Consider the following 24,944-nt stretch of genomic DNA (forward strand, 5'->3'; position numbering starts at 1 on the left):
CATGTGGTTGTCTAACGTCAAAGTTTAGTTCGTCTGTATCACGCATCAATTTGTTCTGAAGAACTAAACTTTTAATCCTTTTTCTTGTCGGCTTGACTTTACATAGCAAAGAGAAAGAGGAAGGAACACAGAATGGTAGGGGGTCTGTTAGTACTCAGGATGCATGGAAACAGAAGCGGAAGAATTATGCAAATTCTGCTGGTACTGATGGTGCAATAGAATGTTGAAGTCCACTAGAAAATTGTACAAACACAGTATCTCCTACTACACCAGCTGCAAAACAATCCAAACACAAATGAACAGCTGCCACCAAACAAGCAATGACAGCCCTAGTTGTTGCAATAGATTCTTCCACGGTACCAACATTTGCACGAGTTACTCATTCGGTAACTCTGCTAGCAGCAAGTTCCCAAGCTCCCTTGCCACCTGACACTACTTCTGAAGCACTCTTGACACAAGACGAGTTGGCAAAATAAAATGAACCTTGAGAGCTTCAACAACAAAAAGGTAGTTTCTCGAGTCAAGTTACAATTACATGCTTCTTCATATATTGTCTCACAGTTTGATGTACACTAACACTTTGTATGTGAAAGTGCTAGTTATCGACTAGAGGGGGGTGAATAGGCGATTTTCATGAAAGTCTTCAAAACATGAGAGTTTCGAAGACAAATAATAGAAATGAACCTATTGATATGCAGCAGAAGGTAGACTACACTAGGCAAGCCATATTCAAGTATTCAATGAAGTGAAAGTGCGAAGACTAATTGCAACTAGGTAGTACGGACCAGGATGGAAGATGGTATGAAGCCAAACAATGATAGAAGTCACACAGTGAAGACAAATAGGTAAAGCAAACAAGCAATGACTTCACGAAGACAAACTATAAGTAAAGAGAGGGAGAGGATAGAACCAGTCACTTGTTGAGGACACATGATTTGTTGGACCAGTTCCAGTTGCTGTGACAACTGTACGTCTGGTTAGATTTAACTCAGAAGACCGCGTCTTCACCTTATTCCCCTTGAGCTAAGGACACCCAGTCCTCGCCCAATTACTCTGGTAAGTCTTCAAGGTAGACTTCCAAACCTTCACAGACTTCGTTCACCGATGATCCACAATGACTCTTGGATGCTCAAAATGCAACGCCTAACCGGCTGGATGATTCACAGTCCTCAAGTGTAACAAGTCTTCAGGTCACGCGGACAGAAAGACTTCAGTGATGCCTAACACTCTTTGGCTCTGGGTGTTTGGTTTTTGTCCTCGCAAGGCTTTCTCTCTCTCTCAAAAGCTTCAGAGGTGGGTTGCTCTCAAACGGCAAAAGCGGGGCACTAACTCTGAGCAGCCACCAATTTATGGTGCAGGGGGTTGGCTATTTATAGCCACTAGGCAACCTGACCTGATTTGTCCGAAATGACCCTGGGTCACTAAGGAACTGACACGTGTTCCAACGATTAGATTTCAAACACATGGGGCAGCTTGACTTGGGCTACAAGTAAAGTTGACTCATCCAGATCTGGATAAGATTTTCTCTCATTGTCTTCACACGAAGACATAGGATTTTGGTTGAGCATCACTTCAGTCACTCTGAGTTTGTTCACAGGGACCCCACTTAACAGTACGGTGGTTCCTACGACTCAACAAAGAAGAAAAGGAAACAACAAAACAACTAGGTCTTCGCGCTCCATAGTCTTCACGCAATGCCTTCTCTTGTCATAGTCTTCAATGTGAATATCTTCACATACCACCATCGTCTTCAATGTCTTCATACATTTTTAGGGGTCATCTCCGGTAGGTAAACCGAATCAATGAGGGACTACTACCTGTGTTATCCTGCAATTCTCACAAACACATTAGTCCCTCAACTAGGTTTGTCATCAAGACGCATATGAGGAAAGATGCGCCCCTGATCATAAAGAACACATGAATAATAACTGCGCTGCTGATAGCTCCAGAACCGATCCGATGAAGTCCTTGGCTTGGAATAGGGGTTCTTGGCGCTATCAAAGAATGTGTTGTGCACAATGAAGCCATTTGCATTGAAAGACCCTGGTGAAGTGGCAGTACCTAGAAACCTGTGCAGTCTTGGCTTTGGCTTCTAGACCTGTGGCCTGTGCGCGACATGATAGTCAAATTGCGGACCTGCAGCAGGAGGAGGAACCCGAACAGGCCATCTGACAGTGACCAGCTGACCATAGTTGTTTGCTTGCTCAATAGTATGTGGCCTGGGAGGCCGTACAGGAGAAATGGCAGTGGTAGTGGCAGTGACTTCAGGCTGCAGATTGGCATCAAGTGCAGCATTGACTTCAGGTGCTATCACTTTAGGCACCTCATTGACTTCAGGCGCCACATTAGCTTCAGCCATGACAACTTCATTGGCTTCAGTGTTGGTGTTGGTGGCCGCCTCAATGTTGCTAACCTCCACTTGAGTAGATGGAGGGTCAGACACGTTCTCCTCGAGAACAACTTGGTTGGTAGGGGGTGTAGCAACACATGCTTCTTCTTCTTCTCTTGGTTCTTCTTGGTCATCGGCTGATGCAGCCGGAATATCTTCGGCCATATTGGCTTCAGTCTCGGGGTTGTTCATAGTTGGAGAGGCTTTACGAAAGACTTGGCGTGAAATGGATTGGCGCTCTTCTCCTTCTGGAACACTTGACAGAGTGACCTGTGGCCTTGGTCCTTTGTGAAGCCTGCGAAATGCTGGCGACGCTTGTGGAGATGGAGTTGGTTGGGCCACAAAGTCTTCATCTTCAATCACCGGAGTGGTGACTTGAGTTGTGGGAGTAACAGGTGTTTCTTCTTGACAGGGGGAGTCTTGTGGGTGATCAGCCCATGAGTCATCCTGAGCAGTTGGCGTCAATGGACGACCAATGCTGATGAGTTCGCTGTTCGTAAGAACAGGCGATGATACCATGTTGTGCTCAATTTGAGGAAGGACTTCATCATCTCCAACATTGTCATGATGAACAATGTCTTCAGCTGCGGTGGGGTAAACAGCTGGAATGTCTTCAGCTTCAAGAGCCTCTGTGGAAGCAGGCTCATGAAATATCATTCGACGTTCTTGTTGTGCAGATTCAGGACGAGCAACAGAAATCGGCTCGACTACAAGGGGCTCTGTTGGAGCAGCCCGATCTCTCTTCTTGGTCTTGCGCTTCTTGGTGGGTGGAGCATCATCAGTGGTCTTCTTGGTCTTGCGCTTTCTGGCCTTGGCTTCAACTGCCCTTGTCTTCTCAAGATCTGAAGCCACTGTGGTGACCTTAGGCTTCACGCCTGTCATACTGGCTGGGAAGACAATGCGAGGTTCTTCCCGCCTGGATGTTTTAGTTTGGTCCACAGAAGGCTTCTTCTTCTGCTTGGCAGCCATCTTAGGGTCGATGACAGGACGCCCAAGTGCCTTGTGCTTCTCAGCTTCATTGTAAGCTTGAACACACTTGGCAGCAAGAATCTTCATGCGCTCACGAGAACCTTTGGCTTCATCACGTTTCTTGTAAAACGCTTCCTTGAGCTCATGCAGCATGACCTTGAAGTTCTAGACGTCTACCACGCTAAGCTTGGCCATGTGCTTCTTGAACTGAGCCTTTTCATAATCGATCTTGTGCTTCAGCTCAACAATTTTCTAAGCAAGAGCCAGCTCGGGATCAATGGCTCCATGGAAGGAGACGCTTAGGCCAATTGGAACTTGCAGATCATCAAAGCTGAGATTGGGGGTGTCAAACCACTCATCAATGAAGTTGTTCAATACTTCCACATCAAAGAGAGGCAAATCATTGAACATTTCCGCCTCTTGCTTGCTCTTTATCAGCTGCTCAAGAGCGTCATCAGCAAGATCGTCATCACTTGACAGATCATTGGCGTCATTCTCGTTCCTTAGAATAGCAGCAGGGGTCAGAGCTGGACCAGTGGAGTGCATAGGCTTCTTTTTCTTCTTGTCAGACTTGGAGATGCGTGAGAGATCTTCAGACTGCACACTTGGTGCAGGGGAAGGCTTTGAAGCTTTAGGTTTCTTCAACTTCTTTGGCTTCGATAGTGCAGGCGCTTCATCAGAATCAGCGTCGTCTGTAGGCTCATCCACGGCTATCCCTTGAACCATAATATGAGTGATGAGACCTTCTAGGTTGTAGAAGGGCCCAACAAGATTGGGTTCAGCTTCGTGGGTACCATCAGCACGAGGAGCAGAGGGGCCTGGATTGAAGTCTAATTCCCGTGACTTCTTGTTTCCTTTGGCAGAGTTCTTGGCAAATTGGAAGTTGCTCTTGAACAAATTGTCGTCACGACACCATAGCAATGAAAATGGGTCGGCATCTGCAGGCTGTGGTCCACGAACCATGCAAGGGTAGAAACCTTGTTCAATGGCTTGAGCTCTGGACCTGGGTGGAACATTTTTGTACAAAATGTCTCCCCATTGTCACTTGATGGCATTCTTCTTAGCATATTCGTGGGTCACGAACCTGTACTTGTACCATTGTTCTGCCCAATATCTTCCAATCCATTGGATTCGGGTTTTTCGCTGATTGTAGTCCTCCTCTAGATCTGTCTTGTACAGATCATAGAGGTCAGGAGGCAAATCTCTTGAGGTGTTCCCACGGTGCTGTCTGCCGCCCTTCCTTGCAGACTTCTCTGTTGCCATGAAGTTCAGACTGAATGGCTTCAACACTGTCAAAGGCTTCCGTCTGCTGGTCAGACAGGAACTAGCTTCGGGAGAGTTGATGTGATGCTATAAGAATTCTTCATATGAATGCAGACTATGAGAACCAAGGGATTCTCCCACAGACATGTACCTCTGACAGCATTAGAGATGCGAGGGAAGGGGAAGAGGTCATATGCATTCTCAGAAGATTTTGAAGATAAATCAGTTTAGAAGACATTGACCTCATAGTGCGAAGACATTCACTTATATGTTGAGAGTTAGTTCCAGATTTGTACGAATCCAAGAATAAGTACAAGTGAGGAATCTAACTATGTGTGAAGCATAAGTGAATATACTAGGCATTATATGAGATGCAGACATGATAGATCCAAAATTTTGGAGGCAGAAACCACTTTTGGTAAAAAAAGGATGAATCTATAGGATCAAAGAGACGGTAAAAAAGATGGTTTTAATTTACCACACGATGAACTGCTAGATGGAGTAGAAGATGAGGCCAAGTAGTTCGATCTTCCATGCCCTAACTTGGCGACGGAGGACACCTACGGTGACGGCGGAGAAGACGATGTCCGCGGCCGACGTGAAGACGACGTCGGAGAGGTCGCCACAGCTAAGCACTTCGTCACCGGCGTCGTTGGGAGCTAGCGATGGTGCTAGGGTTTGTCGAGGTGGAGAGGTGGAAGAAGGATTTTGACCGCGATTGGACGGGTATTTATAGGGAAAGGGACGGCACAGCGCAATTACGCAGGTGCCCCTGGCGGTTCACATCTGAGGGACATGTGGCGAACATGCAACTCATTGGGAGTTGTCCTACGTTCCCACGCCCTCCTGGACTATCGGATGGTCATTCCGGCTTCTCCAGGTTTCAGGCAATAAGAATTGAACATTTAAAATAGATTTAATGTTTGTCTCTGTATCTTCTGCTGACAAGGACGCAGAGAAGACATTCAATAGTTTCAACAGAATACATATGATTTGGATATATAGAGTTTGAGGTAGGAAGCATAGAGAGGTTAGGGTCCGATCACATTCACTTAGTTCAAAAGATTCAAACGAGAAGACATAGCTATAAGTGAATGTTGTAGAGGACAGAACACTAATATGTGTATATATTAGAATAAGACCAAAATCAACATTGTGAAGATAAACATGAAGACATGTTGAAATTGAAGACAAACCAAATGCGAAGACATAGCAAATGTAACGCCAAGAGAAAACCATTCCAAACAAAGTTTGGTGGTGGCGTTACCCACCGTATACGAAGTATTAGACCCAGACACGGCGCACAATTATCGTCACGCTCCGAAGTCAAATTCCGCGTTAATGTATTCACACTTAGAATGTAAGTCTTCATTGATTGAAGATATAATTTACGTCGTGTGTTGCACATCTAAGTCATCAAATGCATAAGTGTTAGGATGTGTGCCTGATCACAGGACATTCAAGGATTCCAAGATATTTAGCTCACACCGCAACTTGAAAAACCTTTTGTCATCCAAGGGCTTTGTGAAGATATCTGCCAATTGCTATTGAGTGTTGACATGAATGATGTCAATATCTTCCTTCATAACATGATCTCTGAGAAAGTGATGACGAATTTCAATGTGCTTTGTCTTCGAGTGCTGAACTGGATTGTTGGCAATCTTGATGGCACTTCCGTTGTTGCAGTAGATTGGTACTTGTTTTAGATGGATGCCATAGTCCTTGAGAGTTTGCTTCATCCATAGAAGCTGAGCGCAGCAAGATCCAGCAGCAATGTATTCAGATTCAGTAGTGGAGAGTGATACACAGTTCTGCTTCTTTGAAGACCAACAGACAAGTGATCATCCCAGAAAGTGACATGTGCCTGATGTAGACTTGCGATCCACCTTGTCACCAGCATAATCAGCATCCGAGAATCCAACTAGATCAAACTCTGAGCCCTTTGGATACCATAATCCTAATGTTGGGGTGTAAGCCAAATATCGAAGAATTCGCTTCACAGCTAAGTGATGCGATTCCTTTGGTGCCGCTTGGAATCGAGCACACATGCAAACACTAAGCATAATATCTATCCTAGATGCACATAAATAAAGTAAAGAACCAATCATGGAGTGGTATACCTTTTGATCAAACTCTTTACCATTGGCATCAGGACCCAGATGACTCTTGGTTGGCATTGGCGTCGTGTAACCTTTGCAGTCTTGCATTCCAAACTTCCTCAGACAATCTTTGAGGTATTTGTCTTGAGATATGAAGATGCCATTTCTTTGCTGACGAATTTGAAGACCAAGGAAGAACTTCATCTCACCCATCATGGACATCTAATATTGCTCTTGCATCATGTGTCCAAACTCATCACTGTATTTCTGGTTGGTGTAGCCGAAGATAATGTCATCCACATATATTTGGCACACAAACAGTTCACCATCATATGTCTTCGCGAAGAGCGTGGGATCCAGGGAACCAGGTTTGAAGCCCTTGCTCTTCAGGAAGTCTTTGAGCATGTCATACAAAGCGCGAGGGGCTTTTTTGAGGCCATACAGTGCCTTGTTTAGCTTGTACACCATATCAGGATGTTTTGGATCTTCAAAGCCAGGAGGTTGTGCGACATACACTTCTTCTTCAATCTTGCCGTTGAGAAATGCAGTCTTCACATCCATTTGATACAACATGATGTTGTGATGGTTAGCATAGGCTAGCAGTATGCGAATAGCTTCAAGCCTAGCCACAGGAGCAAATGTTTCATCAAAGTCAATCCCTTCAATTTGAGTGTATCCTTGAGCAACGAGACGAGCTTTGTTTCTGACAACTTGACCATGCTCATCTTGTTTGTTGCGATATATCCATTTTGTGCCTATTATGTTGTGCTTGTGGGGGTCAGGACGCTTGACAAGTTCCCAGACATTGTTCAGCTTGAACTATTGAAGCTCTTCTTGCATAGCTTGAATCCATTCAGGTTCCATGATGGCTTCAACAACTTTCTTGGGTTCAGATATTGAAAAAAATGCAAAGTGCCCATAGAAATTTGCTAGCTGTGTTGCTCTTGAACGAGTGAGTGGACCAGGCGCATTGATGTTATCAATTATCTCCTCAATCTGTACTTCATTTGGAACACGAGGATGAACTGGACGGAGATTTTGTTCTTGCTGATCATTGTCATCATTGGGAGGATTGTCTTCGGGGTGAGAATTGTCTTCAGGTTGATTAGGTGCAGAAATGATAAGTTCCTCTTCAGGCTGAGCTTCAGACGGTATGATTTCTCCAGTTCCCATTAGCTTGATGGATTCACTGGGTGGAACTTCATCTAGCACATTTGGCAGGTGCTCTCTTTGCGAGCCGTTAGTCTCATCGAACTGCACATCCACAGTTTCAACCACTTTATAGAGAAAGAGGTTGAAGACTCTCTAGGAGTGCGAGTCCTTTCCGCAACCGAGCATAAAACCTTCATGTGCTTTCGGTGCAAATTTTGAAGTGTGATGTGGATCCTTGATCCAGCACCTAGCACCAAATACTCTGAAGTAACTGACATTTGGCTTCTTACCAGTGAGGAGTTCATAGGATGTTTTCTTCAGAAGCTTGTGAATATAAACACGGTTGATGACATGGCATGCAGTATCAATAGCTTCAGGCCAGAACTTTCTGGGTGTCTTGTATTCATCAAGCATCATCCGAGCCATCTCAATGAGTGTTCTTTTCTTGTGCTCCATGATGCCATTCTGCTGAGGAGTGTACAGAGATGAGAACTCATGAGTGATGCCATGTATCCAAGTACAGATCGAGGCCCGTGTTTTTGAACTCTGTGCCATTGTCACTCCTGATATGCTTGATCTTGATGCCATATTTCTTAATGGCATGGTTGGCAAAGTGTCTGAAGACATCCTGCACTTCAATCTTGTAGAGAATTATGTGCACCCACGTATATCTTGAATAATCATCAACAATGACGAAGCCATAGAGACAAGAAGTAGTAGTGAGAGTAGAGTAGTGAGTAGGGCCAAATAATTCCATGTGTAGCATCTCGAAGGGTTGAGATGTGTCATGATTGTCTTCGAGGGATGCTTGGCCCTACTCATCTTTCCAGCTTCGCAGGCACCGCACAAGTGATCCTTCTTGAACTTGACGCCCTCGATGCCTATGACATGCTTCTTCTTTGCGAGAGTATGTAAGTTCCTCATGCCAGCATGCCCTAGCCTCCGATGCCAGAGCCAGCACTCTGACGCTTTTGCTAGAAGACATACTGCAAGCTGTGATCTTGCTGAGAAATCTACCATGTACAGATCATCTTTTCGGTACCCTTCAAAGACTAGAGATTTGTCAGATTCCATTAGTACAAGGCAACGATATTTTCTGAATATCACAATCATGTTCATGTCACAAAGCATTGAGACAGACATTAAGTTGAAACCAAGGGATTCAACAAGCATCACTTTATCCATGTGTTGATCCTTTGAGATTGCAACTCTACCTAGACCCAATACCTTGCTTTTACCAGTGTCAGCAAATGTGATGTGACTCTTATCAGATGGACGTAAGGTTGAGTCCATGAGAAGACTTCGATCACCAGTCATATGATTAGTGCATCCGCTGTCCATAATCCATTATAAAGCATGAGGTGTCATATCCTACAGTAAAGTTAGGGGGATAGGCTTCACCAAGAGTATTGTGAAGCATAAACATTTAACGGGCAAGAGGATTATCAACGCTCAGATCAAGATTAGGACTGATAGGATGATTGGCAAACGATTCAGGAACAAAATACATAGTGAGACCATTTGGGCATTTGATCTTGCGCCCTACAAGATGTTTTAGGTCCCCAGCAATAGCATCAGACGCCTTTGATTTCCGGCTGGAGACCTTTCCCTGCAAAAGAAAGTTAATTCTTCTTAACCACCCACATCTTCAGTGGTGGCATAGAAGCAATGAGTCTAAGTGAAGCATCTGAGAACTTTGGCTTTGGAGCCCTAGCAAATAGCCTTGCAGGAGATGAATGATACTCATATGAATAAGCAGAAAAGTTCTTAGTCTGATGAACATAGCGGTTTGAAGAAACACGCTCATATTCATAAGTCTGAGTATGGTTTCCCTGCAAAACATTGGCGTTAGGGTGACTCAAGTGAGTCCTCTGTTTGTATGAAGCCTTTGGTCTAGGATTTGTCTTCTTCCCAGGTGGTTTCATGATGACATTCACAAGAATATTCTCAAGACAACTTTTGGGAACCCAAATCTTCTTCATAGGTGGTCCATTCCTGCAGTTAGTACCAATATACCTGGCAAACACTTCACCATTCTGATTCATAAACATTTTATAGTTTGCATCAAAGGATTCATCAATGATAATAGGGTTAGCACAGGTGAAGCCAGATAAGGTGGATGGATCCACTGAAGGTCCCTTTGCTGCAACCCATGTGGTTTTGGGGTACTGCTCAGGTTTCCAGTAGGATCCATCAACATTCATTTTCCTCTCGAACCCAACACCATCTTTCCTAGGGTTTCGGTTCAGAATCTGCTTTTTGAGGACATTGCATAGTGTCTGATGCCCTTTGAGACTTTTGTACATCCCTGTTTCAAGCAGTGTCTTCAACCTAGCATTTTCATCAGCAATAGTAGTGGTATCCTCAGCAGAGGGGTTAGTTACCACATCAGCAGTTGAAGATATTGCAACTGTAGCAGCAGTAGAACATTCAGCAACAGAAGTAGCGTTATCATGCTCAAGACATTTTAGACATGGTGGTTCAAATCCTTCCTCAGTGGAACTGATCTGTTGAGCGCGAAGTGACTCATTCTCTTTTTGAAGATATTCATGAGTCGCTCTCAATTTCTCAAGCTCTTGATTCCTTTGAAGATAATCATAGGAGAGCTTTTCATGAGTTGTTGAGAGCGTTTCATGACGACTTTCAAGTTCCTAGTACTTAACATGAAGATTTTTTATGTCTTCAATTAAGGACTGAGAATGGGTCATTTCAGCATCCAACAGGTCGTCGCTTTTATCTAACAGTTTTTGAGTATGTTCCATAGCTTTCTGTTGTTCAGTTGCAATTTTAGCAAGTGTTTTGTAGCTAGGTTTGGATTCACAACCAGAGTCATCTTCACTAGATGTTTGAAAGTAAGCATCGCGTGATTTTACCTTGGCACCACATGCCATGAAGCAGTAGGTGGGAGCAGAGTCGGCCTTGTCATTAGCTTCAGCATTGGTGACGGAGCCATTGTCTTCAGTGTTGAACATGGACTTGGTAACATAGGCTGTAGCTAGAGCCATACTTGCAACGCCAGGGTCGGACTCCTCGTCAGACTCCACCTCCACCTCCTCAGAAGCAGACTCCTTCTCTGAATCCATCTCCTTGCCGATAAAAGCATGAGCCTTGCCAGATGAGCTCTTCTTATGAGATGAAGACTTGGAAGAAGACTTTGAGGATTTCTTCTTCTTCTTGTCATCAAAATCATATTCCTTGCTCTTCTTCTTCTTGTTGTTCTCATTGTCCCACTATGGACACTCAGAGATGTAGTGTCTAGGTTTCTTGCACTTGTGACATGTTCTCTTCTTGTAGTCATGAGTGGAAGCTTCATCATTTCTTGAGCTGGATCGTGAAGACTTTCTGAAGCCCTTCTTCTTAGTGAACTTCTGGAACTTCTTCGCAAGCATAGCAAGTTCCTTTCCAATGTCTTAAAGATCATCAGAACTGCAGTCAGATTCTTCTTCAGATGAGGAAACATCTTTTGCCTTCAGAGCACAAGTTCGGCCGTAGTTGGGACCATAGATATCTCTTTTCTCAGATAGCTGGAACTCATGTGTGTTTAGCCTCTCAAGTATATCAGACGGATCGAGTGTCTTGAAGTCGGAGCGTTCTTGTATCATGAGGGCAAGGGTGTAGCTGTCAAGTGATCTTAGTAGTGTCTTGATGATTTCATGCTTGGTAATCTCAGTGACGCCGAGAGCACGAAGCTCATTTGTGATGTCAGTGAGGCGATCAAACATGAGTTGGACATTCTCATTGTCGTTTCTCTTGAAGCGGTTGAAGAGGTTGCGAAGAACACCGATCCTTTGATCTCTCTTGGTTGAGACGCCTTCATTGACCTTGGAGAGCCAGTCCCAGACTAGCTTCGACGTTTCCAGAGAACTCACACGGCCATACTGTCCTTTGGTCAGATGACCACAGATGATGTTCTTCGCAGTAGAATCCAGTTGAATGAACTTCTTGACATCATCAGGGGTGACACCTTCACCAGTCTTGGGAATGCCATTCTTGACGACATACCAGAGGCCGACATCAATGGCTTCAAGATGCACATGCGCATCTTATTCTTCCAATAGGGATATTCAGTTCCATCGAAGACGGGGCAAGCAGCAGAGACTTTGATTATCCCTGCAGTCGACATAGCTAAAACTCCAGGTAGTTAAACCGAATCACACAGAACAAGGGACTACCTTACTCTGATACCAATTGAAAGTGCTAGTTATCGACTAGATGGGGGGTGAATAGGCGATTTTTATGAAAGTCTTCAAAACATGAGAGTTTCAAAGAGAAACAATATAAATGAACCTATTGATATGCAGCAGAAGGTAGACTACACTAGGCAAGCCATAGTCAAGTATTCAATGAAGTGAAAGTGCGAAGACTAATAGCAGCTAGGTAGTACGGATCAGGATGGAAGATGGTATGAAGCCAAACAACGATAGAAGTCACATAGTGAAGAAAAATAGGTAAAGCAAACAAGCAATGACTTCACGAAGACAAACTGTAAGTAAAGAGAGGGAGAGGATAGAACCAGTCACTTGTTGAGGACACAAGATTTGTTGGACCAATTCCAGTTGCTGTGACAACTGTACGTCTGGTTAGGGAGGCTGAAATTTAACTCAGAAGACCGCGTCTTCACCTTATTCCCCTTGAGTTAAGGACACCCAGTCCTCGCCCAATTACTCTGGTAAGTCTTCAAGGTAGACTTACACACCTTCATAGACTTCGTTCACCGGCAATCCACAATGACTCTTGGATGCTCAGAATGCGACGCCTAACCGGCTGGAGGATTCACAGTCCTCAAGTGTAACAAGTCTTCAGGTCACGCGGACAGAAAGACTTCAGTGATGCCTAACACTCTTTGGCTCTAGGTGTTTGGGCTTTGTCCTCGCAAGGATTTCTCTCTCTCAAAAGGTTCGGAGGTGGGTAGCTCTCAAACGACAAAAGCCATGCACTAACTCTAAGCAGCCACCAATTTATGGTGTAGTGGGTGGGCTATTTATAGCCACTAGGCAACCCGACCTGATTTGTCCAAAATGACCCTGGGTCACTAAGGAACTGACATGTGTTCCAACGGTCAGATTTCAAACACACGCGGCAGCTTGACTTGGGCTACAAGTAAAGCTGACTCATCCAGCTCTGGATAAGATTTGCTCTCATTGTCTTCACTCGAAGACATAGGATTTTGGTTGAGCATCACTTTAATTACTCTGACTTTGTTCACCGGGACCCCACTTAACAGTATGGTGGTTCCTATGACTCAACAAAGAAGAAAAGGAAACAACTAAATAACTAGGTCTTCGCGCTCCATAGTCTTCACGCAATGCCTTCTCTTGTCATAGTCTTCAATGTGAATATCTTCACATACCACCATCTCAATGTCTTCATACATTTTTAGGGGTCATCTCCGGTAGGTAAACCGAATCAATGAGGGACTACTACCTGTGTTATCCTGCAATTCTCACAAACACATTAGTCCCTCAACCAAGTTTGTCGTCAATACTCCAAAACCAACTAGGGGTGGCACTAGATGAACTTACAGTATGTTCATTGTTGAACTAGCACCTAGGCGCAAGAGGAAACGATCATTGGGGATAATGCTCGACAGGTTAACTAAATCTAGAGGAGGAAGAATGGAGATCCGTTTTGAGTCAGGTTTAAAAAGGCCATGTGATGCTACAGAGTTAGCCAAGTTAGTATCAGAGGCAGCCGTTGTCGTTAGGTATCATGCATGTATCCTCCCAACATGGATTCAGTATAGGAATGACAAAGACGAAACCTAGTTTAACACCTTCCTCGACCATTTATCTGTAAGTATGGTTATGTATGGAAATTAGTAATATCGTCTTGATCTGTCCCATACTTTCTAGGTTGCTGGTAATGAGACTCCCATAATTTTCAACGGATGAGGTTCATGTTGGGTAGCCAAGATGATGAAACCAGACAAGCATGCACCCATGTTTTCAAGTCTGCTCTGTGACAGTATTGGTATAACTTGAGGAAAACTCACTTTGAAGGCAAGGCTAACAATGAACTTGCCCAAACATCTCCAGTGGAAAATATATCGGATGCAGATTGGAGAGGCCTTGTTAAACACTGGTTTGATCCAAAGTATCAAGTACATTATATGTGTGTATGTGTGTGTGTGTGATCAGATCACATGTTGAACTCCTATTTACACATGTGCCTCACAAATCTATCTTCTTGTAGGTTCACTGTTCAAAGAACAAGGCCAACTGTACAAAAGTGAAATTCCAACAGACGACAAGATCTCGTAGCTATATTGCACACTGCGAGGCTCTTGTAACTAGCTGCGGTTTCACTCCTTTTGTTGTGCCATATTATCAGATCTATATTGACTTGTTCCAAATGCATAGGAAAGCCCGCAAGGACCAAAAATTACCTGAACCAAATGATGTGGAAATCTTCAAGGACCATCACACCAGCAAGACGAAGGGCATGACTACACCACTCAAAGCCGCTGTTGTAAGTCCTTAATCCTCATGCCTTTTAACTACTACTTACTCCAACTTGTGCATTGAACTACACGGTTTGCAGCCAATCTATATTACTCTTTTCAATTTTATACACAATTTTCTTAGCTTATCATTGCACCTTACAATGTTTAAAAGAGAGGAGTGATGTTCCTTTGATCTTGATCTGTAATCTAGTTCCGTGCTGGACTTGCCCACACAACATTACAATTGCATGTTTTTCTATTCTCAGTTGTTTTGTGATATGAATGATGTCATACTATGATTACTGTATTATAAAATTTGTCTCTTTATCCTTAGCTGTCAATACAATGTGAGGAAATAGACAATACATTAGCCATGGTTCATGGTCATTTTACATGGGCTCACAAGAATAAGTTCTGTACATAGACCAAAGCTATTCTGTTTGGTTTTGCTGCCTCCTTAATATCTTATGTTATGGTACTACTAATGTACAAACTCAACTTTTCAGCAAGCTATGGAAGAAATGGTGGAACCGCCACCTTCTGAAGGTCACGAGGCAACGATAACCGCAATGTCACCTCTTGCTGTAGTGGGTCAGTATCTGTCCACTAACAGTGCCAAAAGCACATTCCTGCATAATACTGGGTTGGTTGTTAAGGCAATCTCGTCCAAACTTCCTCATGATCAAGATAGGCAAGCTCAAAACAATGTTATATCTGCGCTCCAAACACAAGTCCAATCCCTAACATAGACCCTTTGTGAAACAAGGACAACCATTGTTCGATGTCGTCAAGATATGCATGGTTTTGAAACCAAACTATCATGCATTTTCTATGTTGTTCAGGAGCCTAGCAGAAATGAAGGCGAAGGTTATGGTGCTCCATCGGCAGTATAGCATGAAAACTTAAAAGTCGGGTCAAATGAACTGAGCTTCTGAACTTCTGGCGGTGCATTTATCTACCGAACTGTTAACTTTTATGAGGACCTTCCATTTGTTTTATGGTTCTAATTTGTTTTGTTGCGATACAAAATTTGTTGTTAACATGCAGTGACCGGCTGAAGAAAATAGCAAGCCATTTTTGTATAGTGTAGGGTGTTCCCTATATTTGCACTGGTGGCGAACTTTGATGCCCAGTGGATATAATCTGTGCAAACGCCTTAATAGCTTAGCATTAGTTTATGGCTTATTTATTTCCCTAGTCTTCTTTTTCCTTGGTTTGCTAGTGGCCGCAACAATGTTGGGCCAGTTACGGATCATTGTAACATTGAGCCTGCTATGGGCCGTAGGATCAATGGGCCTCCTAACATAGAATCAATGGGCTTCCTACGGGACATCGGATAAATGGGCCGACATGGGCCATAAATGAGCATAATTGCTATCAGGCAAGTACGGTAACATGCCGTTAACAGGACGAAACACAACAAAGGCTTAATTCTTTCATAGGCATAATGGGTCGTTAATGGGTTGGAATACATGATGGGTTGGAAATGACGAAACGGGTTAACAGGACACAAACGAGCCTATTCTAACCACGGGCTGAATTTGGCCCATTAGGAGACAAGGCCAGTAACGGGCCGGAAGTAATCGAGGGTCGGAAAGGAGCCCAAGAATGTATGGGCCGTCAGTAGGCTGAAAGCTAACACGGCTGGAAACGGCCCATGTGAATCATGGGTCGTTAATGGGTATACAGAAATTTACTGTTTATTATGGGCCAGAGTCACCGTGGGCCACTAAAGGGCCCAAAGATACGAAAGGCCTCATATGGGCCGAAAGACGTCATGGGCCATACATGGGCCGAAAGTGAAACGGGCTGGTGTTATACTAGACGGCCCACATGACGCCGTTGGGCCGAATTCGGGAACGCCATAACAGGCCGTAAGTTACCGGGCCATAAAATGGGTATATGTGAATAGACTGTTAACACGATTCTCATGGGCCGACCCACTAGCTTTTGACTAAGTCAAACAGGCCAGTCTTTGTAAGCTAAATGGGCCACTGTTGGGATGTGCCACATGTCGAGATATCATAGGCGCCTCTCTGTCCCAATGACGAGCTGACACGTGGTTCCTCCGGCGAATGAGAATTTTACACGTGGAAAATCCCCATTGGTTCGTGTTGTTAACGGCTTATCGGATCCAAACTGGAACCTGATAGCTTAAGGGTGACCCGTTACGGTGGATGCCACGTGTCGGTTACCCTTGATGAAAACACTTCCACGATGCACAATTTATCGTCATGGAAGTGGACACTTCCATGATGACAATTTTGGTATTGATGGAAAACTTCTACGACAGCACAGGTATGAATATCTTAATTCTGTCATAAAATCGTCATGGATGTACATGCATGACAGAAAACATGACCTACTGTGACAAACACATATCATCACGAAAGTGTATTTTTTTCATAGTGCCACCAAGGGTTCCACCACGTCCCAAGGGCCCGCATGGGTTGAGGGGAGGTGCCCTAGCCTTATTGGGTCGGCGCACAAATCCCTCAAGGCCCATGTGGCTTGGGAGAGGTGGAAAGCCCACCTGTGTATGGAAAATGATGGAATTGGACTAGGAGTCCAACTCCTCCCCTTTGGTGCACCCCTAGGGCTTGGAGGGCTAGCCACCATGCCCCTCCACCTATATATAGAGGGGAGGGGCGCCCCCAAGAGGACACACAAGCCCTTGGCCCCCCTATCTCTCATGTTACTTTGTAGCTCCTCTGTCTTCCTTGTTTTGGTAGCGCTCGGCGTAGCCCCTGCCAGAATCACTCCACCACCAGCATCGTCATGCTGTCGTGCTGCCGACGTGTAACGCCCCGGATCTAATGCGCCGGGTGTCTTCCAGCTATTCATCGTTGTTACCATGTCATTTGCTTGCGTGTTGCATTTTGCCATGTCATCATCTGCATTTCATCTGCATGTTTTTCAAAACTTGCATCCGTTCGGGTTTCCCCGGTTCTCTCCGTTGTCCGTTCTGATCCCGACCACACTCGCACGCGCCCGTGGCACTTCCGGAATATTATTTTATGAGTGGCCAGAAAATGTTCTCGAAATGGGGTAAAAGTTGGCCTGTGGTCTTATTATAGTGTAGGTAGACCGCCTGTCAAGTTTCGTCGCATTCGGAGCTCGTTTGATAAGCCCAACCGTTAAACATATCGTGGTACCTCTGCCGGTACTTTCGTAGGACGTTTTCGGTCTCCGAAAACCCTTGCCGGGCTGCCATCTTCCCTCTCTTCTCAGCCAATGGCCTTCTGCACAGCCACCTAAGACCCCCTCCGCTCCAGACACTCGGATCAAGATCCGATGCCCAAAAACGGATGATAACCCCCTCCTCTAGTCCCCTTTCCCTATATAATCTCCTTCCCCTTCCATTTTGGAACCCTAACCCCCCTCCACCTACCTCTAGCCTCCTCCTCGGGATCCCCGCAGCCGCCAGCCGCCACTCCCCTCCATTTTCGCGCCTCTCCAGCCCCTGCGCGACACTTGGCCTCCTCCCGCGCCGCCACCTCGCCGCCCAGACGCGCCCGCGGCCAACCGGACGCGCCACGTCGCCCACAACCAGCTCCCGCCACCGCGGCCCGCGAAGCCCATTGGGAGCCCGCCCTGGGCCGTGACCGGGCCCCGAGCAGCCCGTCTGCATTGCTCCCCCCGAGCGCCCCGCTCTCCGCTCTCTTGATCCCGAGCGGGATCAGGAGAGCCGCTCGACGCCGCCCTTCACCCGCCGGACATCGGAGCCCCACCACCGGCGAGCGCCCTCGACCAGGTCGCGCCTCCCCGTCTCCTCCTTCCTCCCCATCGCCCTCTCCCTCTTGCTTCTCTCTCTCTCTCAGATCTCTCTCTCTCTCTCTCCAGGAACCCCGCCGCCTTGGAGCCCCTCGTCGGAGTCGTCCCGCCGCCGCCGCCACCCGGGAATGGATGGATCCGGCCGGGATCCACTGGATCCACTCCTCATCGGCCTCGCCTCCACCTTCGCCGGCCCTCCGTGCAGGTGGCGCCACCCCCTACCATGGCCGCCTCCTCCCTCTTCGAGCGGGAGGAGGACAAGCGTCCGTTGACCGGCCCCGTTCCCGCGTGGGCCACCTCCCCTCACCGACCCACCTCCGCCGGCGGCCCAGCCCACTTCCTCGCCGACCTGCTGCCTCCTCTCCAAGCTGGTCCGAAGCCCATGGTGAGGACCCGCCAAACCTTGCCCAGTGCACTGTTTACTATACGACGCTCACTTCGTGTTTTTTCCTATCCCTGAAAAATGGTTGTCCTTGAGATTTTCATCATATGTACCCATGTTCATCATACCATAACTTCATGTGTGCTACTTCGTTTCATGCTTATAATATGTCAAAATGTTCTTCATGAGATGCTCTTTATTTCATTACATTGTGCCATTCTTGTTTGAGTTCATCATGATGCCCTAATCATCGTTGCAACAGTGCTATATGATGTTAACCTGCTGAAACTGTTATAACTTGGTGATTTGTCTTTTTCATTGCATTTTGTGTGTGCATCCTAGGAGCTAGATGTCTACATGTGTTTTGAGCTACATCGTGCCGTCTTTACAGAGGTGCATCCATCTATTTTTGTGATTGTTTTAGTGAGTGCATCGAGCTCGTGAAGTAGGGTACTTGTTATTGTTGTTTTGCTAGGCTGAATCTGCTATATCATGATGCTATGTAAACCTGCTGCTACAAGTCATTCTATGCATAATCTGGAGATGTTCACTAAGGATGTTTTGTTGTACATGGCATGCTCTATCCATTCATGCCCCTGGTTGCTTTTATAGCCTGCTGTAACTTGTTGTTATCTTGCTCTCAATTTGCTAAATAATGTTGTTGTCAGCCTGTTAACTTTAAGTTCAGTTTTTCCATCTGCTTTGCTAGTGATCCATGCACCCTATGAACTTGATATTTCAATGCTTAGCTTCATAAACATGTCTTATTACTGTTGGTTACCTTGCCATGCCATGTATTGCTCTGTGGTGAGTGGTACAAGCTCACCAACATGCCTACTTATTGTTGTTCCTGCCATGTATGAATCTGTCATATCATTTGCCATGTTTGCATGGATGCTACCATCTTTACTGTTGATCTTTGGAATTAGTTCAGTAAGGGAGTTTTGTTCTTTGCCTTTAGTACTAGCATGCCATGCCTTTGTTTGCCATGTTAAGTTCTTGTAACATGTTGTTTGATAGCTCTAAATATTGCAACCTGATGTTATTTCTGTTAAGTCTGAAACTGTTATTATTTGCGATCTTGCCATGTCCTTTTGAGCATGTTCTAGTGATTTTTGGAGATAGCTTAGTGGTCATATTTTGTCATGCTTTACTTGTACTTCATGCACATGCCTTTTGTTTTCTCGTTGAGATGATGTAGCATATTGTTTTGATGCTTGCTAGATGTCTAGTTGCTGTTTTGGACAGATTGTCCTTTAAACTTGTTTCATGTGTATGCATTGAACCGTTGCTCTGTTTTGAGTGTGCTCTATATGAAACTTGCTTGAATTTCCATGAAGTTTCATATTATTATGTCGCATCCTTGTTTTGAGGTGTTTTCTTGATTTTTGTATGTATTTTGCATCAATGTCATGTTTAACTTGTTTTGCTCATATCTTCTAGGCCGTAGCTCCGAATCTAATGAACTTTATATGTAACTTGGCTAGAATCTCGTGTAGATCATCTTGGTGCATCTTAACTTGCTGTTTAACAACTTGAACATAAGGTTTATTAAGATCTGGACCAACTTTGAAATTTGCATATGAGGACTTACCGAATTTGTTATATGTTGTTTCCGGCCTCATTTAACTTGCTTTGATGTGTTGTTCTTGTTTGCATCATCTCTTGCCATGAGTAGGTTCATGTAGCCTTATCATGCATCATACTTGGATGATAATCATGCTTTGTTTATGTGTTGTGTGTTTACCTTGTTGTTTGCTTCTTTCCGGTTGTGCTTCGTCTCGTTAGTTCCTGTTTCGTTGCGTTCGTGAGGATTCGTTCGTCTACGCTTGGTTCGTCATCGTGGACTCATCTTCTTCACGGACTCATTCTTCTTCCTAGCGGGATTTCAGGTAAGATGACCATCACCTTGGATCTCATTACTATCATTGCTATGCTAGTTGCTTCGTTCTATCGCTATGATGCACTACCTATCACTTGTTGTTCAAGCCTCCCAAATTGACATGAACCTCTAACCTTTGTCACCCTTCCTAGCAAACTGTTGTTTGGCTATGTTACCGCTTTTGCTTAGCCCCTCTTATAATGTTGCTAGTTGCAGGTGAAGATGAAGATTGCTCCATGTTGGATTATGTTTATGTTGGGATATCACAATATCTCTTATATTATTAATGCATCTATATACTTGGTAAAGGGTGGAAGGCTCGGCCTTATGCCTGGTGTTTTGTTCCACTCTTGCCGCCCTAGTTTCCGTCATATCGGTATTATGTTCCTGGATTTTGCGTCCCTAACGTGGTTGGGTGATTTATGGGACCCCCTTGATAGTTCGCTTTGAATAAGACTCTTCCAGCAAGGCCCAACATTGGTTTTACATTTGCCTCAGCCTATTACCTTTTCCCTTGGGAGTCGTGGATCCCGAGGGTGATCCTTATTTTAGCCCCCCGGGGCCAATGCTTGTTTAAGTGTTGGTCCAAACTAGAGCATAGTGCGGGACCATCCCTTGGCAACATGGGTTACGTCGGTACCTGTACGCTTCACTTATCCGGTGTGTCCTGAGAACGAGATACGTGCGACTCCTATCGGGATTGTAGACACATCGGGCGGCTTTGCTGGTCTTGTTTTACCATTGTCGAAATGTCTTATAACCGGGATTCCGAGACTGATAGGGCCTTCCCGGGAGAAGGAATATCCTTTGTTGATCGCGAGAGCTTATCATGGGCTAAGTTGGGACACCCCTGCAGGGTATAAACTTTCGAGAGCCGTGCCCGCGGTTATGTGGCAAATGGGAATTTGTTAATATCCGGTTGTAGTAAACTTGAAGTAAACTCTTCTAAAATACACCAACCGTGTGCGTAACCGTGAGTGTCTCTTTTCGGGGTTGATCGAGAGGAGAACACGGTTTCTGGGTTATGTCTGATGTAAGTAGGAGTTCAGGATCACTTCTTGATCATTACTAGTTGACGACCCCTTGCTTTGCTTCTCTCCTCGCTCTTATTTGCGTAAGTTAGCCACCATACATGCTTAGTCGCTCCTGCAACCTCACCAGTTTAACCCTTCCTTACCCATTAAGCTTTGCTAGTCTTGATACCCATGGTAATGGGATTGCTGAGTCCTCGTGGCTCACAGATTACTACACCAACAGTTGCAGGTACATATTATGCGATGATCATGACGCGAGAGCGATGTTTACTTGTGTTGGAGTTCTTCTTCTTCTTCGTCAATCTTGGGTTAGGTTCCTGGTCGGCAGCCTGGGCTAGCAGGGTGGATGTCGTTTGAGTTTCTGCTTATGTTTCATCCGTAGTCGGATGTTGATCTTGTATATGATGTATTGTTGTATTCATGTGACATTGTATGTCTTGGTTGTATCCCCACTATTATGTAATGTTGATGTAATGATATCCACCTTGCAAAAGCATCTTCAAGATGCGCTTCTATCCTTGGTGGGACCTTTGAGTTCCTTTAGGATAGGGTCTCATCTTGGGCGTGACAAGTTGGTATCAGAGCCTCGACCGACCTTAGGATCCCCCCTTGATTGATTGTGTAGTTTGGCCAATGTCGAGTCTAGAAGAAAACTTTTTCGGAGTCTAGTTACATTGGAGAGTAGGATTTCTTTTTACTCCTCAGCCCCTTCGTCGCTCTGGTGAGAAATCTTGACATAGGTGTTTTGAATTACCCCTCTTCCCCTTCAAATTTTTTTCTTTAGGATCAAGCGATTAGTTTTTCATGAGTTGTCCATCCTCTTTTATCCGATGCATCTCTCGTCAAGTCGACTCAAACCTCCTTATCTTTCACGAGATCAATCCCCAGTTCTTCCTCCTCGACGTTGTTTTCCCCATCCGAAGTTGTCCTTGTTTTTCCCACCCGCCCACCCTTCTTCTTCTCGGAATCGGAGTCCGTAATTGAGTATCCATCCTACTCGTGCGAAGATTTTGCCTTCTCTCCTCAATTATTTCAACTGATGCTTTTCTCTTCAAGATATTCATCGATTCCTCGTTCAAGTTGCCTGTGTTTTTTTCCGCCCTCCCACCCTTTTAATTACAGAGTCTGAGCCTTTATCCGACCGATCAATTTCATTCGTGCGGAGTATCTTCAGTCTTTCCTCAATTGTTTCAACCGGTCAATTCTCGCCTAGTTAATCATTGTTCGTCTCATTCGCTTTCCGGTGGATCCAATTCAAGTTTTCGATGTTGATCGTATTCTTTCCTTGACCGAAGTGTTTTCCCTCTAATCATTCGCCTCTCACCATTTAATCCTTCCGAAGTGCTGAAGACATCTCAGAAGAATAGTATTTGCATTCAATCTTTTCAAGGCTGTCACCTCATTCAGTCCCTCAATTGTTCCGGTGCATCATCTATCTCTTGTTTAGTCCTTTTCCAACGGTGTTTTTCTTTTTAGTGGGCCCTAACCCACAGGTTTTTTCCCAGGATCTTACCTGACTCTTCTAATTATTCTGGAGCCATTCCTAATTCTTTTCAAGTGTGACGTAAGAATGGATCCCATCAGTCACATGCCTTCTTCAAGATCGATATCAAATCATTACATTGTTGGCTCAACCTCTTTGCGTGTCATTCTTCTGGAGTGTCTCAACAACTTTTGGTGGTGTTTCTCGTCGTCATTTGAAGATCGAAGAAGAGTTGTTCCTCTAAATTTTGCACGTTCTCTCGAAGATTCATGGTTCTAGTTTCTTATTATCCTCTCCAATTATTCCGTTTGTCAGAGTTTCTTTTCTTACCCATCCGGAGTATTTCAGGAGTTGCCTTCTCTCTCGATCATCCGGAGCTCATCTTATCAGAATATTTCTTCATTCTAAGCTTTCGAATTCGTTCTTCAATTATTCTATACCGATGCCCCTTCGTTGTTTTTCTAAACTCTCTCCGGCGATTCGTTCTCTTCTCTTCGTTAGTTTACATTTACACGATGGGTCATTGAAGATTCCTTTTCAATTCTCATCATATAAATTCATTCATTCTTTTCAATCCTACCGGTGGCTCATGAAGACCTTCCCAAATTTGGCGCTATATTTCCCCTTAATCTTTGCCCAATGTGAATAAGTGGTATGCAATCCATTGCTTCTCATCAATTTAAATTGATGAAGGTTAAGCATAACATAATTCTTATTCCCATTTCATTGTGGTCAAGTTGATTAATTTTTTTATACGGAGATTGTTCATGTTGAATAATTTCTCGGTTCTAAGTTGTTAGTCTTTCTTTTCTGGAGTTCCAAGCTTCTCGCTTGTTCCGTCGCGAAGCTCCATCCAAATCATTGCAAGGCTTTAATCTTATCCCTTTCATCCTTCAATTTTATCTCGTCATCCTTTTGTTACCGGAGTTCTTCATGGTGGCTCGTCATGATTTAATTCTTTTCTCAAGTGTTCATCAAGATTCTTATCGAAGGAGCTCAAGTATCTTTCCTTCTTGCTTTTCGAAGTGCAATTAATTCTCCGTTTTCTCCTGAAGTGGATTTTTGTATTTCTTCGTTCTTCTCTGCTATTCAGATTTTGGTTGTGGTATAATTTCACCTCAAGTTTTGAGATGTTTTGATAAGTCCACAACAAGCTTATTCCTTCATTGTTGATTTTCTCAACAACTCCATTCAATCCTTCCTTCTAAGTTCTTTTCATTCAACTCTTTCAATTCTTCCGGGGGCATTGCGTTGTTCATCTTCACTCTTGTGTTTCTTACTTCACCTCTTCCTTTTCTCTTCCGTCTCGGTCCTAAGATCTCGGGACGAGATCTCTTGTTAGTGGAGGAGTGTTGTAACACCCCGGATCTAATGCGCCAGGTGTCTTCCAGCTATTAGTCGTTGTTGCCATGTCATTTGCTTGCCTGTTGCATTTTGCCATGTCATCATCTGCATTTCATCTGCATGTTTTTCAAAACGTGCATCCGTTCGGGTTTCCCCGGTTCTCTCCGTTGAACGTTCTGAGCCCGACCACACTCGCACGCGCCGGCGACACTTCCGAAATATTATTTTATGAGTGGCCGGAAAATGTTCTCGGAATGGGGTGAAAGTTGGCGTGCGGTCTTATTATAGTGTAGGTAGACCGCCTGTCAAGTATCGTCGCATTCAGACCTCGTTTGATAAGCCCAACCGTTAAACATATCGCGGTACCGCTGCCGGTACTTTTGTAGGACGTTTTCGGTCTCCGAAAACCCTTGCCGGGCTGCCATCTTCCCTCTCTTCTCAGCCAATGGCCTTCTGCACAGCCACCTAAGACCCCCTCCACTCCGGACCCTCGGATCGAGATCCGATGCCCGAAAACGGATGATAACCCCCTCCTCTAGTCCCCTTTCCCTATATAATCTCCTTCCCCTTCCATTTTGGAACCCTAACCCCCTCCACCTACCTCTAGCCTCCTCCTCGGGATCCCCGCAGCCGCCAGCCGCCGCTCCCCTCCATTCCCGCGCCTCTCCAGCCCCTGCGCGACACTTGGCCTCCTCCCGCACCACCACCTCGCCTACCAGACACGCCCGCGG

The sequence above is a fragment of the Triticum dicoccoides genome, chromosome 1B (assembly GCF_002162155.2).
Source record: "Triticum dicoccoides isolate Atlit2015 ecotype Zavitan chromosome 1B, WEW_v2.0, whole genome shotgun sequence".
Lineage (NCBI taxonomy): Eukaryota > Viridiplantae > Streptophyta > Magnoliopsida > Poales > Poaceae > Triticum > Triticum dicoccoides.